A 10,800-nucleotide genomic window follows, 5' to 3' on the forward strand; every position below is an offset into this window, starting at 1 on the left:
CACCAGTGGAAACAGAAAGCATGACAACAATAAATTTTGTTGCAACCTTAGAATTTTAAATAAAAAAGAATGATTACTTTAGTAAAGGCTTGAAACACTCAACCAGAATTAATTTAAGAAAAGGTTCTCGTAAAAGTTTGGCGCATTACATGGCCAATGTTGTTCAAACAATCGGGTATACATACTTCATTTCGTTGGGTTTTATCCACAACCCATGTTTTAAGAGTTGTAAGCGTGCGTGTGTTTGTATGTGTGTGAGCAAGTGACACTTGGCCAATTAAAATGAAACTTGCTTCAAATTACCCCTTTTCCAAGGATACAGTATTTAATTAGCGAAATGAAAGAAAACCTAAATGATGAATAATTCCAGTAAGGTCCCTCTGGTACATGACAATTTACCCAATGCCATTATACACAATGCCAAAATAGATAGATGAAATATCACGTTAGATGAAAACACGTAACATGAAAAATATTGATAGCGTTTTGCTGATGATTTGGTTCGGCAACATGAGCCTGATTTTATTAAAGTAAAACAAAATTAACAACACTGTTTTACGCAAACAAAAGTTTGTGTCGCTTTTACCCAATAATAAAATAAGAAAGCATGCTAGATTGCTGGAAGTTTTGGTAAAAATGACTAGTAACCGTTAAAATTTGTACATGAAAAGTCTTATTTTGTAAAATAGGGCTGTCTTAGTTTGTACAATAGCGCTTTTCTCGATCGGATTGCAAAAAAAAGAAACTGCTGTTATAAAAGGCAACAAATATGAGCATATCTTTCCTGACTTTCATGCCTTCCTGCGTTTTCGATGCCTTTGTTCAAATTTGTTTCAATTCTTTCATTTTAGAAAATCCAAAAGCAACTATAAATGATCCACTTTAATAGTTTTCCTCTAGGATTTTTTTTTGGGGGGGGGGGGGGGGTGGGGTATTTACATTTTGCTGTGAGAAGAAAGTGATGGCAAACGCCGAACTCAAAATAAGATTGTGCTGTTGATATAAAAAACAAAAACCTGAAATTTCTGAAATTCGGTGTTTATTTTTCCGTAGAACTTTAGTTTTTTTTGAGCGAAACTCAGCGCACAGATATTTCAAAAAATTGATGTTGTTCTTTTTGAAAACTAGACATTTTAAGAACGCTTCAAGATGCTTTATTTCAAACGCATAAAGACAAAGCACAATAGATTTTCATTTGCCTGATGTTGTTATATTTTTTCGTTTATTCGTGTTTTCATATTTTGTTGACAATGAATTGTATCAAGTTTCTTCACGAACTAGTCAACTGTGACTCGAACGAGAAAGGTCACTTTCTGTCCATGTACAGTAACAAGAAAGATGACACAAATGGAGATTATAACTATCTCGTCAACTGTGTCGTCATCTGCTGTGAATGTCTCGCAGGAATTATTGTACTCTCTATGGCAGTTGAAAGGGATCCGTTCTGTTCACATCCCCTCGCCTACATATACACACATACACAATTACACACACACCCTTGTTGAATGCCCTCCCTAAAGACCTCTAACTTTGTTTTAAGAATGGGGGGAGGGGGTAATTTGTCTGTCGGGGGGGGGGGGGGGGTAAATTGATGCAAGAGTGAGGGGTAATTTGGGAGCGGGGGACAAAATCATATAAGAGTGGGGCTGCGATGGGCGGACTTTCCAGGAATCCCCCCGACCAAAATTTAGATGTAAGAATTGATTCCAATGAGCTGCAATGGGGGGGACTTAATTAAAGGGTGATCTTTTATGACGAATAGCTTTGGTTTAGATTTTGTTGGTTTTGAAAAATGACGCAAAAAATAACTGTTTCTGTGCCCTCGGAAAACAATTTTCTGCTTTGAATTTCATTCAACGCAATCCGGCCCTTAATTATCACTTTTGAAATGCCAATCGTGGAGTTGTGATTATAAAGCAATCAAAGCTTTAAAAGCCGCTTAAGTTCTCAGCATGTTTGCAAAACAAGTTTTCAGTTTTTTACGAAAAAAAGAATGGTTCCGTTTTGATTTGTACATCTTCAAAAGTATGTAGAAGAACAGTAAAAAAAATCGTTGTTGAAAAAAGAATAATAAACTTCCTTCCGAATTTTCGTTTCAGCTTTATTAAATCAATTTCTACATGTTAACAACTAAATCTGAATAAAGGCCTAAGCTGACAAATGGTGTAATTTGCTGAGAGGGGGGTAAAATGGTGTAGGAATTGGGCTGCCAAGGTGGTAAAATGATGTAAGAGTCAGGGGGTAACTTGTTCAGAGCGGGTAAAATGGTATAATAGTGGGGCTGCCAAGGGGCATAATGATTTAAGAGTGGGCTGGAATGGTAGGTCTTTTTTAAACAAAATGCGGCTCAAAACTCTTACATCTTTTTGGGCTGTAACGGGCTGCCAAGGGAGTAAAACGATAAACGAATGAGGGAGTAACAAATTAATTAATCTCTCATTCCTACATCTTTTCGGACTGTCAAGAGGGTAAAAATGATGTTTGGAGGCAATGAAGAAATTATCCCCCCCCCCCCGACTCTTGCATCATTTTACCCCCCTCAACAGACCAAAAAGATGTAAGAGTGGGGGTCAGTTTATCATTTATGCCCTCACTCAACATCTTTTTACCCTCTTGGCAGCCCATTGCAGCGCAAAAAAATCTAAACGTTTTGAGCTGCATTTTCCTAAAACGTCTTCATATTGAACCCCCATTCTTTCATCTTTTTGGGCGGAAAAAATCGACCCGGGCACACAAGGCTATCATAAATTTTGTGAACCCCTATGACTTGTCATATCTTGTAGCAAAAAAGATTATAGCCAGCCATCATAGTGGTTATTAACACCCCCCCCCCTCACCAACACTACCAACACCTCTATATCCGTAAACAGACCACTGGGATAATGCGGGCAATATCTTTGTGGGTTGACTATTACAGGAAAGGTCCAAAAAAGCACAATCAAGGGCATAAAAAGTTGTGGCCTATAAACTTGTGCAGAACAGATAATGGATTCGTTTGAAGATACTATCTGATATGCAAACCAGCTGATGCCAGATCAAAACTAAGTCCTGAGAAACGAGTTCAGTTCTACGCTTCTATCGTGTGTGGCTTCATTATTCTAATCGGATGTATGCTAATTGATGCATTAGCTCATCACAAACTATTTGTGAGTACATTTTATAGATTTTTATGAAGCGATTGATCGGTTTTAACAGCGTCTGCAGCATTCAATAGATCACTATAAAATGATGTTTTTTCAGACGGCCAAAAACGTCGCGACCGCAATCTCCCTCTTATCTCATTTATCTCTTATCTCGCTCATTTATGACTTTTTGTCAGTCTATGATTCCGATCGGTCGTGATTCCGATCTGGACTGAGTGCATAAACTGAATTATGACATTGTAAAAAAAAAATTAAAAAGCATGCAGTGCATTGACAGACCTGAAAGCTTTTTGCACAAATCATTTTCGCACAAATAAGTCTTCTTGAAAGCACAGACGACATAACGATCAAAAATCGAATTTAAATATTATTAAAGATACATAGTACATTTTATGGAACATATTGCTTTTTGGGGGATACTTTCAATTCTGTATCATAATTTGCTATTTATGCAGCTACCTATATTATGTTATGTATCTACCCAGGTTGAGGTTCCGTTGGTTCTCATCGATGGGTCAGCGTAATTCCCTTGGTCCATGAAGGGATCATAAATATCATTAAAGAGAACCCCCACTGATTATTGATAAAATATGATAAAAAAAACCGAAATTACCATTGATAGATCATAGTAATTCCACGGAACCTGAAATTTCCATAGTTGGATCATTGCAGTTTATGGCAGTTCTGGATCATAGAAATTTCATAGGATCCGAAACTCCCACCTATGACTTATGATTGTCTAGAACATATCACCAGGATTGTTTGCGCTAGACAATCACCAGTCTTCTTCAAAGTCTAGAACAATGAGGTCAAATTGCGCAAAAATTACTTTAGCTGATGTCATTCTAGATTTGGCATTGTATGAGATAAAGACAAAAAGCTTTTACCACGTATTGAAAAGCATGCCGCCAATGAAACAGAAACTAACAATTAATTTCACAATGTGAAACTGCATTGATTTAGTTTATTTGCTGTGATGAATAAAATTGTTTAAAAAAAAATTTGCCTGGGAACAGCAATATTTTATTCTAATAGTTTGATTCCGATAATTATTAAAGCTGTAAAAATTTTTCTTATACACTCTTTCTATGAATTTTAAATAATGAAGCCATAATCGGAAAAAAGAAAAAATCGTGGAAAATGAAAAAAAGATTTTACACACTTGAAAAAATGACAGTTTCTTTAGGAGTAGTTAGTAAAAACTATTTCAAGAGAGGGAGGTTTCCGCGACACTTAGACATGAGAGAAAAGAGGGTAATCCCAGACGGAAAGAGATTAACTTTCATTTTTCTAGAGATATGATTAAGTAATTTTGGTGTATGAACAAAACTGAATTTCAGTTGAGATTGAAGCGAACCTATTTTTGGTCATTTGCATCAAACGAAAAACTAGAAGTGCACGTAAATTTCTTCTTTATTAATTTCCCTTTCGTTCCGTTTTAATAAAAACTGCAAAACAAATTATTGAATTATAGTGTAGCACTCAGAAACCAAGATTGACGAGGTTGATTATTGAAAATGAGCGATTTCGGCAGTCAAGTACATTTTTCAATGTCTGCACGCGGCTTTAAGGTCTGGTTCTTCCTCATTATCACAGCTACTTTCCTTACACTCATTATCCTCACAAATATTTAATGATTTGTGCAAAAAAAATTGTTCTCTTCGGAGCTGGTGATGGCATCGAAATCTACAAGATCGTCGCTATCAGTATCTTCATTGATAAAATAATTTGCTACTGCAAATCCGGCATCAGTGGTTCCCATTCCGTTATGCTTTCACTCTTTGTTTTATCCAGCACAATAATATTTACGTTGTGATCACCGTTTGAACTTGAACCTAGGAGAAGGTGAGCATAATTCTCCACGTTTTCTGTTTCCAATCAATTTCATCACTATCGCATGAAAAATATTCGACACGGCAATGATCTGCTTTGAAATGGCCAAGCGGAAGAGTTCATTCCGACATTCAAAATGTGACGTTCATTATCATGAGCTGAGAGATATTTTTAGTTCACACGGTTTGTAAGACATACATTTCCGGATAATAAATCCTTTTATTTTGAGCATGTAGTTTCCTTGCAATCACAAGCGTTGGGTTATAGTCTGCATGTCAAGGCAATTTTCGGGCTGCTCTTGTTATCTCGTTTGCGTAATGTTTTTGGGTATCCATCAAAACAAACAATCTATTAACTCAAAGAAAAAACAGTCACGCTATGTGAGTCAATAACTTGTTAGAGTACTATAGGCGAAATCCTCCGTCTGTTACAGTTTACCCAAAAAAAATTTTCAATATCAAACAACACCCTCAACACCCAACAGTGAGAATAGTCAAACGGTTTCAAATAAGTTTAAAGAATGTTTCTGTAATCTTAAGAACAAAGCGGTTTATGGAGAAAATTGTATGTCAAACGCCGACGGATGTAAATTGAGCTAATGAGGGACGTTAGGAGAACCCTAACACTTGTGCGCAAGTTTGATTTTGATAATTTAAAAATGTTTGGAGAAATTATGGCCGCTCTATTTTTTAACCCTGAAAAGATCTTTTGGGACACTGTAATTAAAGTGTGGGCCACAAAACTCGGTCTAGCGAAATATTTGTTGTATCAGTTTCACTAAGGAACTATGCAAACACCATGTGATTGTCAATTTCTCTATAGTGATAGTGACAAGTTTTTATCTCTGAACTATTCTGAAGAATTTACAATAATCTGAAGGAGAACAATTCCCAAGATCAAATTGACTTCCCAAACTACGCAAGGAAGAACGATTTGTACAGCGAAGAGAATATACCTGTTGTCTTGAAGTTCAACGACAAGTTTGCTAGGGTTATATGCATTAGTATATGTTTCTGAAGCCAAAGCTCTACAGTGTCACCTCTGTAAGTTAGTATTTTACATATCAGATTAACAACTAGACCACATAGCGCTTTTTTATCGAATAGAAAGTGCAAGATTTTTGGAACTCTGGAGGGAGCCAAGTAACGGCTCTCTCGTAAATTTGCTTGATTACCGCTCACGACTTCACATACCAGACCTGCTTGGAACACTGCTCTTTCCTGTTTGATATGAACTGCAAGTGAACAAATAATTGAAACGTAGTTTAACATTCAGAAAACAAAATATACACGTTTTATTATTGAAAAAGCGAACTTTAGGCAGTTAAGTATAATGTTCAGTGTCTGCGCGCAATTCTTAAGTTTGGTTCTTCCTCATAATCACAATCCCCATTATCACTTCATAATTTATTCAAGGGGTTGAGTAGAAAATGTTCTCTGTGGTTTTGGTGGTGGAATCAAAATCTACAAAATAATTGCTGTAATTTCCTCTTCATTAACATTACTTGTTACTGCAAATCCCGGATCAGATTTTTCCCATTGTGTTATCATTTGTTGCATCCATCAGAACAGAACTTACATTGTACTCCCAGTTTGGACTTGAATCTAGCAGAATGTAAGCAGCATATCTTTCCACGTTTTTGTGGCCCAATTACCCCTCATCACTGACCATTGCAATTTTCAACTCGGGAATGGTCTGTTTTGTGGCCAATTGGCAGTGTTCATCGTCAGTTAAAACACGATGTTTTTATCAAAAGCTCAGGTACTTTTTCTTCAAATCCAAAACGGTTTGTAGGACATGCTTTTTGAAAATGCTCCTTCTCTTTTCAGCTCGCAGTTTGCTTACAAAACATGAATGTCCAAGCATTTTTGAGCTGCTCTTGTTTTTTCCTCTGCAAAATTTTTTTGGCTACCTTTCAAGACAAAAAGCAACCAAGTTAGGAAAAGACAGTCACACTACAAATGTCAAAATTTTGTAAGTGTTCTTTTAATCAGATATCTGTAATGCTCACATAGGAGACTGATACTGTAGAGCTGTGGCTTCAGAAATGTGAATTTTTGTACATAACCCGTAGCAAACTTTTTTCTGAAGTTTAAGACAACACTCATGTTCGCTGTACAATTCGTGATACTTTGCGTAGTTTGAGAAGACAAATTGATTAAGAAAATTGCTCTCTTTCAGATCATGGTAGAGTTCTTCATAATCAATCCGATATAACAGACTGTCAGAATCACTATAGAGTGAACTACAATCTTATGATGTTCGAATTGTTCCATAGTGAAACTGATACGTGTAATATTTCGTAAGAAAAAGTATCGTGGTGCCTACTTTAATTTGAATGTCCTAAAATATCTTTTTGAAAAGAGACGATAGAGTGGTCATATTCTCTCCTACACGTTGATTTTGTCAATTTTATAATTTTATAATGACTAGGAATCTCTTTGAGTCTCTCGTCAATTTTCAACTCTACATTAGAATTTCTAAAGATTTTTTCCAGCCCTAATTGGTATTTTGTAAGCAGTATGCAACCGAGGTTGTCTTTGAAAAAACTGACACCTGCGAGAAAACAATTCGATTTTTGGTAAGAATCGTTGTAGTCATATCAAATTTGGCAACTCAGCGCGTTTCACATCCCTCTACAATGGTCTAAGTTCTTTTGTATAGAAAAAACCGGGTTTCCTTCTACTATATTGCGCCATTCATTAAGCGGTTATTAAGAGTGGTCGCTGAAATTTTCTCTTCTACTGACACATGAATACGGATAAAATCCTTTAGTTGAACAAGCTTCAGCTCTGTTTAAGAAAAATTGGGAAACAGAGAGGCAAGTCTTCTGAAATAATCTTATGATGAAATATCAACCAAATTATCAAGCGAAGATCTTGAATGAATAAACAAACCTGAGGTTTTCACATTTATTGATAAATTTTGCATCATCTAGGGCAACTGTCATCGGGAGCATTTCAAAGTTCATTGATATGTATGTTTGATTAGTAGACTGAATGACATTTACAATTGTTGTTGGCTCGCAAGACTGCAAGGCGAAGCAAGAGCGTTGAAGGTCATAGTTTTGTGTGTTATGACCTTGACTGCTTTTTTCTTTTGTCCAGCCCAAAAACATTCCTTTGCCGTAACAATGCTCAAGATGAATTGAAGACTCGTCGTTTTCGGTACCCAAAGGTTCGCTACAAATCCAAAATTTGACGGCACCACTTTTTGAATACTAGCTTCAGTTACATTTGAAGAATGGAAAAGCCCGTTTGTGATCGCAAATAATGTCGGCTATTAAATACAACATATGTTCGAAATAGGTAATGCAATCTTCTGTGCCCTCTTCGTGATAAAAAATGGGTGGTTTTAGTGATGATCAAAGACAGCAATTGGAAAACCACACGGCATATGCTTCTCATTAATTCTGATTCATGAGTAGTTTGCAATGATGGGCAACTGGAGACATGACTCCAGAAGAACTCAAATTTCTAAAAATTTAGTAATGGAACGAACCACGTGACATCCAATTTTTGACTTCATTTTTGGTTCTAATTTTTCCATAAGTTGATATCATGAATTTGTATTTTTTGCGGGAATGGGTACTCGAACAACATCCGTTGAGTTTTCACAGCAGGTCTTCAGACATTCGGTGAGCTTTCCAAGGCCTTTCGGACACAACTACAAACATTTCCAGCAAATGTAAGACAATAGATGGAAACTACTATTTCAGAGCTGATAAAATTCTTTAGTAATCAATACCTAATGGTAAGAATCAGCTTCGTATAAAAACAACAAATACCTTGCCACGTTTGAGTCAAATTTTATGAATCGGAGTGGATATAAATATCTACCATCAAATCAATATATTATAACCATGCTAGAATTGTTTGCATAAAATATGCAACTACGTAGCAGTAGACGAAACTAATTTCGTCCTCGTGGTGGCGATTATTAAGAAAGCCGCGACAATTTTGTAAATTTAAAGGTAAACCATTATAAGATGAGCTTGTTACGGGTCGATAGCGTACAAAATTTACAATCAACTTAATAACCTGATCAAGCAACCAACTACTACCGTCAGAGGTAAATACTGTCAGCACTATCAACATCCTTTCAACCCTAGCTCAGAATGTTGCTAAGTCCTTGACCGTTAACAATCGTCATGACGAAAATTGCGTAGATTTCAAAAACTACGTCTTCCTTATCTTCTTTTTGACTTGATTTTCCAAGATGTTGATAAGCACAAAATTGAACTTCTGGTGATATTTTAGAGAAATGCGGTTCTATTAATAAATCAATTTGTGGTTTGGGATGGAGCATGAACTCTCCAAGGGCTGTCTTGCCTTTGGTTGCTAATGGAGGTAAATGGTAGCTCTGCAGTGGAACACTAAAAGCAGTTTCACCAGGTCTTTGCGAAGGTTGAAACTGGTCTCCAAAAACAGGTAGAGTCCATATGAAAATTGCGCTTTTGTTGTTCCAACTGAGATAGTTTTCTGCAAGTGAAAATTCAAATGCAGAAAAAAAAGACTGGTAAACCAATATCATTTGGCTGGTGGTGGTGTTTTTGGCGTAATTTGCTGATGAAAAGTTAATGAACATTAAAAACGGCAAGAATAACTATTATGGAAAAATTGCCAGTTCGAAGTGCAACAGAACTCAACAACTTATGCGAACATTGCGAAAATTTTTCCATGTTTTTAATGAATTTTTTAAAGAGTTCATTCAAATTTGACACATAGAAGGTTAAGAGCGCGTATTTCAAAATTCCAAAATGCTAAAATCCACTGGATAAGAGGAGCGCACTTTCTATATTTTACTACTGCAATCATTTTCTTTTAATCGAACAATTTGAACATATCAATTTGCGTTTAACGAGAAATAACGCTTCATTTAACATTTTCCCCCTCAGCAAATTTTACATGCTTAAAATTGTTTGTTATTTTCATTTCACTTGGACAATTCATCCAAAGACATTTTAAGAATTTCGGTAGTTCCTGTTAATTTTTTTATAAGTGATATATGGGATAATCAAAGCTTACAACTGCACTTTTTTGGTACATTTGAAGAACTCCTTAAAGTTTATTCTAAACCAAACCTAGTTTTCTAAGCTTTGTGAATAAATATTGCTCTTTTTCTTAATTTTATCAGTTAATGAAAGCTATTGATGCATGTGATGAGTATACAAACTTTTTAACGTCTTACATGCATTTCATCAGACCTTTTGACTGAGATACCAAACTTTTTTTATACCAAAGTTTTCCTTTTTGACCTGTTCACTACTGGCGATGCTTAAGATGGTTAGGATGGCTAGTTGTCACAATCTGATTATGAGTTAACAACTGAGAGTTCAACTCAAAGCAAACAAAAATATAAACTTTCTCGGCTTAATAATGCAAAAGATGTTTTTTTGGAAAATTTTCGCATTAGATTATGATTGCGGCCTCTATCGATGCTTGGCCTCATAATTAAAAAAAAGCTCCACGGACAGTCATCGGACACTTTATGGTTTCCAGTAAAGTCCAGGTGCTGTGCAATCAAAAAATGTTGCAAATAGGAAAATGGGTAATCTCCACTCCCCCAACTCAATTCTTGAAAAATTTTTGACACCTGATTGTACGATTCTCTTTCATTCGAGAAAGGGTATGTTGAATAAACTCAGCGGTAGAAGAGATACAGTGTTACTATAATTATCAATCAAAACCAATCAATCCACCTTAAAGTCTCATTTTAATCGCAACACCCAAATCAAGATCAAGATCAAAGTACAAGCAGGCTGCCAAAGCAAAGAAACCTTACACCGTGTTGAGAAAAAGCTTTTTTCGTCTTTTTTATATTC

Source organism: Convolutriloba macropyga, chromosome 8 (genome assembly GCF_964194025.1).
Source record: "Convolutriloba macropyga chromosome 8, txConMacr16.3, whole genome shotgun sequence".
In the NCBI taxonomy this organism is placed as follows: domain Eukaryota; kingdom Metazoa; phylum Xenacoelomorpha; order Acoela; family Convolutidae; genus Convolutriloba; species Convolutriloba macropyga.